We start from the raw sequence: 12,607 nt of genomic DNA, 5'->3' as shown, positions 1-12,607 counted from the left end.
TGCTTGCAGGGATGCATACCCCATTTTCCATGATGTGATTATTATGCATTGCATCCCTGTATCAAAACATCTCATGTATCTTACAAATATATACACCTACTATGTACTTACAAAAATTAAAATAAAAAATTATAAATAAAAATAAAATTAAAATAAAAAAGTAAATTTGACAGTTCTCCTGTGTTTAGAGAGTTTTAAATTATTGAAATCAATTTTTGTTATATTTTCCTATAATTATTTACATGCATTTGTACTTGCTAATTTGGTCTGTCCCTTAGCAAGTCATAGATTTGAAACAAGATAGATACTAAAAAATCAATAGTAAGTGAGCATTGCATAATCTTGGTAAAATACTGACCCAAAAATATCACATACAGAAAGATGCTTTCTAATCTAAAGCTACTAATTCTTTTGGAGCTCAACAATGTAGATTTCATTTCATCTTCTTCATTTTCCACATCCTCTATATTTTAAAATCCTTAAACATGCATAAAAGATTCATTACAATATGAAATCTCCATTTGAAAGTTACAAAAGCAACTCTATATGACATTTTTTACACAGGAATCCTTGAACCATTATCTAAATACCACAGTTGTCATTACTTTTATAGAATACGCTTCCTAAATACAGAACAATTATTTCTTATTTAAAAATTTTTAATTGATATATAATAGTTATTTTTATTTTTCAAAATTTTTATTGGTATTTAATAGTTTTGATATTTCTTTAACAACGTACAATAAAAGAAGAATAATCCAAGAATTAAACCCAATCCTGAAACTGGAGGGCCTTGGCCCTTCTCAGTGGTTTGTAAGTTATAGTAAGGCAGTACTACACACACTTATACACAACCCTAATAATGACACACTTCACGTAGGGTTAGGTATCTTGGTATATCAGGATGTGAGTTACTCACTTCTGAAAACTTTCCAGGAAAGCCTATGTACAGACAAACACTTCTTTATTTCGATTTCAGGATTCCCAGCCTTGCCTAATTCTCATGTTGGTCCAGGACCCATGGAAACTATCTTCCTCTTCTGACAATTCCTTGTTTACTGTCACATTTACTCTATGATACTTTTAGGCAGGGAGAGAGTAGAACAATGTTTACATACTTTATTATACTCCAAAACACTAATGCTTTCCAGCTAACCTGCACATGATTCCATTGGGATATAAGTCTGTAATAAGAGTGATAATATTTCATTTAGAACTTCTGAATAGAAATAACTAATTTTAGATTATCGATCATTCACTATCAGTATATTAATTATCTATTGCTGCATAACAAATTACCCTAAAACTTAACAGCTTAAAACAGCAAACATTTATTATTTTTAGTTTCTGTGGATCGGGAATCTGAATGCAGCTTACCTGGGTGCCTCTGGCTCAGAGTCTCTCATGAGCCTCAATCAAGGTGTCAGCTGGGGCCACAGTCATCTCAAGGCTCTACTGGAGGAAGAACCAATTCCAAATTCACGCATGTGGTTGCTGTCAGGACTCAGTTCCTTGTGAGCTGTTAGATTGAGGGCCTCAGTTCCTTGCTGGCTGTTGGCTGGAGGTCATTCTCAGTTCCTGTCACATGGGCCTCTCCATAGGGCAGCTTATAACATGGCAGCTGGCTTCATAAGAGCAAATTAGCAAGAAGAGCCTGAGAGAGAGTATAAGGTGGAAGACATATTTTTTTTGCTCTTATTTCTAAGATTTCTTCATCTCTGTTTTCCAAATCTTCTGTTGGTTTTTGAAATTTCTGCTATCATGTTTTTCACTTCTAATAACTTTTTTTGATTGTTATTTTCTAAAGGGTTTTTCCATTGTAGTACCCTAATTTTGTTTCGTGGATGCAATATTTTCTCTTAACTCCCTGAGGATGTTAATAATAAAAATATTTGTATCCATTATGGTTCAACTACAGAGACAGAACCACAAGGAAGTGTGTGTGTGCGTGTGTGTGTGTGTGTGTGTGTGTGTATGTCTGTGTTTCTTTGTATCTGATGTTAGAATGTGAAGTCCACAGGGCAGTCTGTCAGGAAAGAGGATAACTGTAAAGTGGGGAAGGGAAAATGCAGTCTGGGATCTCACAAGGAGAGACTGAAATCAGTTCTGACCTTAGTGGTGTGAGTGTTCTGCTTCATCATGGAGGTAAACACACATACCCGCCTTAGGAATTGGAAAAGCTGAAGGAGGATCCAGGGGAAGGTAGAGAAGTTGCTGGTTCAGCCACTACTTCACACTAGCAGATTAGCAACAACTTGTGTGAGCTACAAAATGGCCACTGTTTCCTGTCTAAGCTCCAAATCTTCCAAGAATCTCTCTTGCGGCTGATGGCAACAGGAAACATACAATAAAGAGAATTCTGGGAAATGTAGTTCAGTGTAGCCAAGTTGACACATTATAAAGCCACCACAATTATCAATTACCAAACTCCTTTTTTTTTTTTTGAGACGGAGTCTCGCTCTGTCGCCCAGACTGGAGTGCAGTGGCGCAATCTCCGCTCACTGCAAGCTCTGCTTCCCGGGTTCATGCCATTCTCCTGCCTCAGCCTCCCGAGTAGCTGGGACTATAGGTGCCCACCACCATGCCTGGCTAATTTTTTTGTATTTTTAGTAGAGACGGTGTTTCACAGTGTTCGCCAGGATGGTCTTGATCTCCTGACTTCGTGATCTGCCCGCCTCGGCCTCCCAAACTGCTGGGATTACAGGCATGAGCCACCACTTAACTATAGATTGCTATACCATACACTTAAAAATGCATTTCATAGAGATTGATTCATTCAACATTTATTGAATCTAGGAACTAAAAATAAGATCCTATGCCTCCCAACCACTGAATGGATTCCTTTTTGGACACGGTGACCTCAGAGAAATCTTAAAAATTGAGTTCCCAGTCGTGATGTGACAAGAGGTTGGACACAGTTTATTATATTCCCTTCCTTTTGTGGTTTAGACACAACAATTGATCAACAACAGTATTAAATAGAGATCATAAGACTGATAGAACAGGGTCTTTGTGACAATAAGATACCAAATTATAAACATGCCAGGCAAGGGTTAAGTCACGCACCACCACACTTACAGAATAAACTATGTTCTATCTGCACAACACACTTTCTTTGTCACTAATAGCTAAACAAGCACTGGCCTTGAGATACACAATTTTTTTTTTTTTTTTTTTTTGAGACTGAGTCTCACTCTATCACCCAGGCTGCAGTGCAGGGTATAATCTCAGTTCACTGCAATCTGCATCTCCTGGGTTCAAGCAATTCTCTTGCCTCAGCCCCCCAAGCAGCTGGGATTACAGGTACACACCACCATGCCTGGCTAGGTTTTGAATTTTTAGTAGAGACAGGGTTTCATCATGTTGGTCAGGTTGGTCTTGAACTTCTGACCTCAGGTGATCCGCCTGCCTTGCCCTCCCAAAGTGTTGAGATTACAGGCGTGGGTCACTGCACATGGCCTGAGATAAACAATTTTAAAACAATTGTGGCTCATCCACCACTAGGCATTGACTGACTAACCTCTTGTACTAAAAGCCATAAAGGAGAATGATTTCAGTAACTTTCTTCTGATGAGAGACCACCAACCATAGACTGGTTCTTACTTGATTACAGAGGCTGCACACCTGAATGCCTCCATATCCCTGCTTTAGCTTTTGATGTATAGGGCCTAATAGTAATTCATTTAAATGTTAAGTCTCTACCCTAACGTGAACTTGGGTTGTATGTTACATACATGTTTGTTGAATACCCATGTGTCAGGATCCCCTTTGTGACTATTCATAGTTCCTGCTATAACCTGTTAAATATGTATACTTGGCCAACTTGTTCAACATAAGTTCCTCTTCCACCTTCCCCTCCCTCAAAGTGCCTGTTTCTGGTCTCTACTGGAGGCCATACTTCCCAGCCTGTGGAATGGCCACCCTGCAGACTATAAACCTTTATACAAAATAAAGTATTTTTTCTAAATTTATAAATTTGTGATTTTTAAGTTGACAAGTCTCAATAGATAAGAGGTACAGTCTCCTGCCTTTAAGAAATTCACAGTTCCATCAATGGAGAGCAAGAGTGCAGACAGAGTCCCAGAGGTCTACATTCTCTAGTCACAATCATCTACTCCCCAGTCTCCATGTCATCATTGGCAGGAATGAAAAGGGAGATCAGATCTCTGTGTGTTTCTGGCAAGACTTCCATCTCTCCACTCATTACAGCTTTACTACCACTATTTGCCTTGAGGGAATCAAGAATAATCTCACCATGATCTTTGGGAGTGTAAATTAATTCAGCCATTGTGGAAAGCAGAATGGTGATTCCTCAAAGAGCTAAAATCAGAACTATCATTTGACCTACCAATCCCATTACTGGGTATATACCCAGAGGAATATAAATCATTTTACCATAAAGACACAGGCATGAGAATGTTCATTGCAGCACTATTCACAATAGCAAAGGCATGGAATCAATCTAAATGCCCATCGTTGACAGATTGGATAAAGAAAATGTGGTACATATACATCATGGAGTACTATGCAGCCATCAAAAGAAATGAGATCTTGTCCTTTAAATGGAGCTGGAGGCTGTTATCCTCAGTAAACTAATGCAGGAAGAGAAAACCAAATGCTGCATGTTCTCACGTATAAGTGGGAACTAAATGATGAGAATTTATGAACACAAGGAAACAGCAGACACTGTGGTCTACTTGAGGGTGGAGGGTGGGAGGAGGGAGAGGAACAGAAAAGATAACTATTACGTACTGGGCTTAATACCTGGGTGATGAAATAATTCATACAACAAACCCCCTTGACATGAGTTTACCTATGTAATAAAGCTTCACAGGTACCCCGAACCTAAAATAAAAACTTTAAAAAAGTCTCACCATGATCTTTGTGCCTGTTTATGGCAGCACCCATAAGAAACCCATTATTTCTTTTCTATTCTCCCAGACACTAATCCCCAAGTAGTTCTCTGAGCAGTGACAACCCCTATCTCAAGTTCCATCCTTCTTCCTTGCTCTGTTTTTTATCTATAGCACTTACAACTTTCTGACACAATGTTTGCTTTACTAAATTATTTGTTTGATTTTATCCATTAAAATGTAATCTTTAACTGGGAAGGGAATTTTTCTGTTTTGATCACTGTTATAGCTTCAGAGGAAACTGCCCCATACATAATACATATTCAATAAAAATTTTGTAGACTAAAGGTAAGTTATCTACTCATTTCAATGAGGTAATTTATGGTACCTGTTTGCTAATAAGTCATGGTTTTACTGAACTGAGCAAAAGATGGAATAAATAAAAGATATTCAGATGCTGTATTTATCCATGGGTTTAGATGTCATGAATGTTCTGGAAATTGTCTATTTTTTCGTGTTTTTTAAAATGAATCCACAGAAACAACCCCAGGGAACGACTTTATCTTACTTTTTTTTTTTTTTTTTTTTTTTTTGAGACGGAGTTCACTCTTCTTGCCCAGGCTGGAGTGCAAAGGCAGGGTCTCGGCTCACTGCAACCTCTGCCTCCTGGGTTCAAGTGATTCTCCTGCCTCAGCCTCCCGAGTAGCTGGGATAACAGGTGCATGTCACCACGCCTGGCTAATTTTTGTATTTTTGGTAGAGACAGGGTTTCTCCATGTTGGCCAGGCTGGTCTTGAACTCCTGACCTCAGGTGATCCGCCTCCCTTGACCTCACAAAGTGCTGGGATTACAGGCGTGAGCCACCGCACCAGGCCTTACCTTACTTTCTGTAAGAAATAATTTCTGGAGAATATAGAAGGATGTTTATGTTACTCCTTGGTGTTCTGACAGAGCACTAGTCCTCTACTGATTCTGGTTTTCTTAAAATTATGAAGACTATTTCTAAAATATTATTTGAACCTGAAAATATTATCATGGTTTTTCAACTGTACTCATCATTTCTTTACCCTAACTGCTTGAAGGTTTCTTAATAAGCTAAGGCAATAATCTCTGGGTACTGAGTCATCTCAGAAGTGTAGTTTAATATCCTTTTCTCAAAAGCAGTTGTTCTGTATTGCCTGTATGTGGTTCCAAGTCTAGGATTATTTAGCCCAGATAAAAGTAAGAACCAACTGAGAAGGGGTTTGTAAGGTTCACCAGGCTTTCCTGCAAAACCAGACGGCCAGCTGTTCCTCATTGTGCTAGAAACAATGCTATATGCTCACCAAATCCCATTTCATTTTCCACTATCTGGATACATAGGAAAGTTACAATCTCCAAATTCACTTGCTTTGAAATTTCAGCCATGTAACTGGATTCCAGATAATGGGTCATGTGTGGTGGAAATGGGTGAAGGCCATGTGTTCCAAATGGTATATATTCAAGATGGTGAAGCTTCTAAGACTTGGGTGACTGTGTAGCACAGTCCTCCATTGACTGTGCTGATCATATAATGTGAGTTAGAAATAATTTGTTGTCATGTTAAACCACTGAGATTTTAGGTTTTATTTGTTACTTTTTCCTGACTAATCCAGCCACCATTGATAGGAACCTGTGACTGAACTGAAAAACTCAAAACTTAGGTCGATTAAAAATATATTCTGGTTCCTAGGCAAACATTTCAGAAAAAGCTACTTCACTGCACAATGTGGGAAGTTTGTTACAAAATCAGGAGTTTTCTGAAGTCCCTTCCTTCTTTCTTAGGAGTCATCATTTGCTAATCTATGAGTATAGTCAAAAGGCTTGGTCTTTTCTGCATATGTTCTCTCCAGAAAAATTATCTTACATCTTGGTTCTTTCTTCTGTCTCTGGCTTAACTGTGGGAAGCTTTCCAGGACCGGAAATCACCTCTGTGCTCTCAGAGATCTTGTCCAGTTAGTCAGCAGATGTACCTCTCCTTTCTCCTTGGGCAAGGAATGGGGGATAGAATACAACAGACCCATTTCCTCTGGATACTCTGCCTCTACACCCTGTTCCTACAGGGATAAAGCATTTTTAGAAAAGAGGTATAGAGAGGGAGATACAAATTAAAGTTCTAGCTACATTAGACTTCTCTTTCCATCTCCCAAGGGATGCTCCCAAAGACACAGGTCTTCCCATGGAGAAGGCCAATCTCTCCCAGCTTCCCTTAATTCCTAATTGGCATTTTCACCCTTAGGTTGGGCCTCTTCTTCCCAAGAACGATTTCTTTCAAATGTCTCAGTCTGAATACTCTTTCTTCTCTGTCAGGAAAACCACACCCTACCCCAGAGGGAAAGATCTGTCTGACTGTGTTAGACACAGAGATGCACCCCCTAGATTCTCCTTCAAGGAAGGATTTGTTACCCAGCTGTGAGAAGTATAGTCAGTAGGCAGTCTCCAGCTGTCAGTCCTTCAGAATCTGCCTCATCTGCAGCGAGCAGCCCTGTTGGAGGTCTAGTCCTTTGAGGGTAGCAAACATTCAATGACTCAGTGAAGCAGAGGTATAAAGGCCCTGCTATTTTGGCCTAATGGGAGACAACTCTAATGGGCAATCTTATCTTCAGAGATCCCCATTGGATTGAACTAGGCTGTATTGAGCCTGCACTGTAGCTCACCTGCTCCCTCTGCTCCCACTTCCTTTCTAACACATTGACCCCTAATAAACATCTTGCACCCCAAATTCTAACACAGCGTCTGCTTCCAGAGAACTCAACCTGCAAGAGGCTCTCTGGATCCTCTTTGGTTCCTGATGTCATTACTAGGGGTCTCCTGCATTTTCTGGGTAGACTTTGATGTTTGTCACTGGTTGTTCAGAGGCAGAGGTGGGGGTAAGGTGTTTGAGGAGATTTGCTATTGTCCAAGCAAACTGACAGCCATGTAGCTCCATTATCCAGTGACATAATCACCTCTTTTAAATGCTAATCCATTCCTTTTAGAGATTATACAACCCAACTGCATATTGGGAAAAACATATTTCCTCAATAAGAGAAGGTCTGTCTCTGCTTTTGGAAACATTGTGAAATGTCTTTTGTAGTATTATTTGAGAATAGTGCAATTGCTATAATTCATATTGCTGCCATAATTCAATAATTCAACTCCGCTATAGAAAAGAAAATTAAATGGAATAGAAGAAAGTCATAAGAAGTGTTAACTATAAACAGTAAGCTAGAAGCTTGTAAAATACAGACAAAATTTATAGGATGTGTTAAGTATAAATAATAAATAAGCATGTAGTTTGTGATATAGGCAGAATATATAAAAGAGTTTAAATGTAAATAGTAACTTAGTAACCTATAAAATATGTTAAAAGATAGAATAAATGAAATATGCAATAGAGTGTTATTATGGCTAGAAAGTGATGGATAGGCCAAGACCAAGGCATGATTATGCTACCTTTGGGCTGACAGTTGTGTAGCCCCTAAGTTGGTCATCCATTGGTGACATCCAGTAGGGTACAATACTGGATTCACATATGCTTTTCCCCAAAAAACAAATAAATCTCATAGCTCTTCAGCGGAACTATCAACAAGCTACATCTGTGTTCAGGTGTGCTGGTCCCTGCACATCTCCAACAGAGCAAGTGTGCGCCATTGGTCCCAGGAATCTTCCATCTGTGGCCTGAGATCCCATAACATAATTTTATAACTACAGTATTAATGTAGCATGATGTAGTGTGGTGGGGATTTGGGGGTGGGGGAGAGAGAGAGAAAGAGAGAACAGAAGAACGTTCTAAGGATTCAGGTGTGCAGTCCTTCCACCCTGCTTGTATCCTACCTTTTTTTTTTTTTGAGATGGAGTCTCCCTCTGTCGCCCAGGCTGGAGTGCAGTGGCGCGATCTCGGCTCACTGCAAGCTCCGCCTCCCGGGTTCACGCCATTCTCCTGCCTCAGCCTCCCGGGTAGCTGGGACTACAGGCGCCCGCCACCTCGCCCGGCTAGTTTTTTGTATTTTTTAGTAGAGACGGGGTTTCACCGTGTTAGCCAGGATGGTCTCAATTTCCTGACCTCGTGATCCGCCCATCTCGGCCTCCCAAAGTGCTGGGATTACAGGCTTGAGCCACCGCGCCCGGCCTCTTTCTTCTTTCTCTGTGTTTTAAACTTATTTAAAAACTGTGTGTGATTTAAACATTTATAATTTCGTTAATAAGCCTTTCTGTTCCATAACCTCTAGGATAGCTTGCCTGATAGTAATCCGTATGACCACCATTGTATAAAAATGGTTTCCCACATGATATAGTAGGTTATCATTATTTTGCTTTCTTACTGAGCAATTCATCATTCTTAGCTAGCAATCACAAAAGAGTACCACTAGTACTTAGTAGAAACTTTCTCTGTCTCACAGGGAACTGTATTAGTTTTTGTTTTGTTTGTTTTTTTTTTACCTTCAGCAGTAATGGTGGTTTTAAAATAAGTTCACAAACTTAATTTCATTCTTTTTGAGTATGGGCTGGACTTAAGAGACTGGCTTCTCATCAATGGCATATGGCAGAAACAATGGTTTGTAACTTCTACGTTACATTGTGGCTTACTTCTTGCTTCTCTTTGTCTTGGATCATTTCCTCTGGTGGGAAAACAACTGTCATGTGAGAACACTCAAACAACACTATGGTATGACCCATCTGGTGAAGAACTGAGGACTCTGGTCAATAGCCACCTGAGTGAGCTTGGAATGGGATCTTCTAGCCCCAGGCAAGCCTTCTGGTGACTACTGCCCTGGCCAACATCTTGATTATAATGTCTTGGCAGATCCTGAATCAGAACAATTCTAAGCCATTCTCAAATATTTGATCCACAGAAATTGTTAAATAAACATTTACTATTTTAGGCTAACTTTGGGGGTAAGTTGTTAATTCAGTCATAAGAAACTAATACAATGAGTCACCCTGATAGATAGGCAAGTGTGAGGGGTTCTTTGATATGAATATTCATGGAAAAGGGTCTTTCATTTCCCTGCAAAAAGTCTAATTTTATCTTGGGGCACATGGAGATCAAGGAAACCAGTAATTTGTAGAGAATAAAGAGTCAACATTTCTAGGTTTTGTGAAAAGAATTATAGGAAATCTTGCAATAAAAATTGTTTAATTTTCTTTTCTTTTGAGATGGAGTCTCACTCTGTTGCCCAGGTTGGAGTGCAGTGACATGATTTTGGTTCACTGCAACCTCCACCTCCCGGTTTCAAGCGATTCTCCTGCCTCAGCCCCCTGAGTAGCTGGGACTACAGGGGTGCACCGCCACACCTGGCTGATCTTTGTATTTTTACAAAAATTTATATTTATTCCTGGTAGACTTCATAAAATGTCCAACATGTTAGGAGGAAGAAATATTTCAGCTCTCAGCAATTATTTCAGTCTTCCTTTCCATCAAGTATTTGCTGAAAAATTTGAGGGATGACTGTATCACTTGATTTTCTGTACCAATGCATGCACACAAAAAGCATAGACAGGCTTTAGAACCAGACATAACTGGTTTAAATTCTGGTTCTACTGCTCACTCACAGCAGGATTAAACACAGTACATAATATTCTTGAGCTTTTGTATCTTCATTTATAAAACGAACATGACTTCAGTCTTCCGGTGGTCTTCTAAAGACTCAGGGAAATAATGTATGCTATGAATGTCACATTGTAGAGACACGTTTTCCCTTTCCGCCTTTCTTCATCACTGTAAACCACCACTCGTGCCTCCCATCCTTATGTACTCCATAACATTCTATGGTTCCTCCTATAGTGCTTCTCTATTAATATTTATTGAATTCATTATTAATTCATTATAAATATTAATGAATTCATTAATATTTACTGAATTCATTATTTTGTTGAGGGTATCAAAAACACTTTGGAGTTTTATAAACTATGGCAGAAATATCTGTTATTGATTAGCCAAATTACTCTCTCCCTCTGTGTGTGTGTGTGTGTGTGTGTATAATTATATTACCTGATATATCCTTATAAACACAAAACAAGTTGATTCAAATATAGAATCATGGGAGTAGAGATAATTCTTTCCTTTCAAAATTGCTGCTTGCCTTTCCTCTTTACCAGTCATTCAGTTTATCTTTTAGAAGCACAATTTGTTAGAATATTCATGAATTCTTTATCATTGCTATCTGAATACTATTTTTGTGTTAACCAGAAACAGTGGTTTGAATAAACTTGTAGGTAAAACTGATTTATTTTCTTTTTCTTTTCTTTTCTTTTTTTTTTTTTTTTTTTTGAGATGGAGTCTCACTCTGTCGCCCAGACTGGAGTGCAATGGAGTGATCTCGGCTCACTGCAACCTCCTCCTCCTGGGTTCAAGTGATTCTCCTGCCTCAGTCTCCTGCGTAGCTGGGATTACAGGCACCTGCCACTATGTCCAGCTAATTTTTGTATTTTTAGTAAAGATGGGGTTTCACCATGTTGGCCAGGCTGGTCTCGAACTCCTGACCTCAGATGATCCACCTACCTCGGCCTCCTAAAGTGCTGGGATTACACCATGAGCCAGTGTGCCTGGCCTATTCTTCAAACAAATTGCTGTGTATGTGCATCTCACGTTTTTCTCTTTAAACCAGTGGGTCTCAGACTACGTCAGAACTCTTCACAGCTTGTTATAAGAGCAGATGCCTGGACCCTATGTCTTCCCAGTTGGATTCAGTAGTACTGGAGTAGAAGCCTAAGCATCTGTATCTTAAGCAAAGAAAACAAGTCTACAGTGGTTTCTAATACACATAAAAGTTTAAAAACCAAAGACACAAACCTTTTTTTAAAAAATAGAGATTATAATCTTTTGTAAAAAGAAAATCCTATTTTTAAAACCTTACTTTGTAATGACAGCCCTTACAATCAAGTCCTGTCATTTAAGTCATACTTAGGAGTTATTCTAGTCTCCTTCCTTTCCCTCACTTCATACATCTAATCCATGGAAGTGTTTAGTACTTTCATTCTCTAAGACATATCCTGAATCTGCCCACTTTCACCATTCTCCGTCGGCATCTTCCTCATCCAGGTATGGAGCAGTGCAACAGCTTCAAACTGGCCTTCCAGCTCCCCTCTCAATCTGCTTTAGTACATCATGTCAAATAGCAGCAAAAGTAATCTTCTTAAAGTCTTAGACAGATCATGTCACTTCCTAGCTTACAGCTTTTCCATGGCTTCCCTCTATACCTGGAGAAAAAACCCAACCTCCTTCCCGTGACCTGTGAGGCCCCGAATCACTCGGACCCTGCTCATCTCTCCAACCCAATCTTGGACCACTTTCCCCTTGCTCAGTGTGCTGCAGCCCCACTAGTTTCCTACCCCAGGGATTTACATATATTGCTTCTTCCAATCTTTATGGGTTTGGTTGTTTCCTTCTTTAGGTCTCAGCTCAAATCATTTTCCAAGAGAAGCCTCCTCTGACAACTCCTTTCAGGTAGAGATCCCCTTCCTTCCACCATATTCCCTGTCTCAGCCCCTTATTTGTCTGCTGCATAGCATCTATGACAATTTATATTTACTTTATCAATGTCTATGTTTAATTGATTTTTATCTCCCTCCTCTATGAGCAGGTAAGTTCCATGAAGGGAGGAAGCTTGTCTCATTTCTCATTATATTCCCAATGCTCCTTGAATCTTATAGGGAATGATACAAAACATTAGCTTGTTCCACTTCCCCTCCACAACCCCCATTCAACATATCTTTGTATTATCTTTCTTTCACCTGTATCTGATGGACAAAAA

General features: G+C 39.4%; 1 protein-coding gene across 1 annotated transcript in view; it reads right to left on the bottom strand.

Annotated features, from left to right (window-relative positions):
• MAOA (monoamine oxidase A) overlaps positions 1-2,277 on the bottom strand; it is a 132,013-nt gene extending 129,736 nt beyond the window's left edge. Inside the window, exons 1-2 of the mRNA XM_045383825.3 lie at positions 2,160-2,277; positions 1,378-1,654 (exon numbers count right to left, since the gene is read on the bottom strand). The gene's annotated coding sequence lies outside the window, so the exon portion shown is untranslated. The remainder of the gene's footprint in view (positions 1-1,377; positions 1,655-2,159) is intronic.
• Between the last annotated feature and the right edge of the window lie 10,330 nt (positions 2,278-12,607).

The sequence above is a fragment of the Macaca fascicularis genome, chromosome X (assembly GCF_037993035.2).
Source record: "Macaca fascicularis isolate 582-1 chromosome X, T2T-MFA8v1.1".
NCBI lineage: Eukaryota > Metazoa > Chordata > Mammalia > Primates > Cercopithecidae > Macaca > Macaca fascicularis.
The sequence above is the reverse complement of the archived record's forward strand: the minus strand, read 5'-3'. Positions and strand labels throughout refer to the sequence as shown.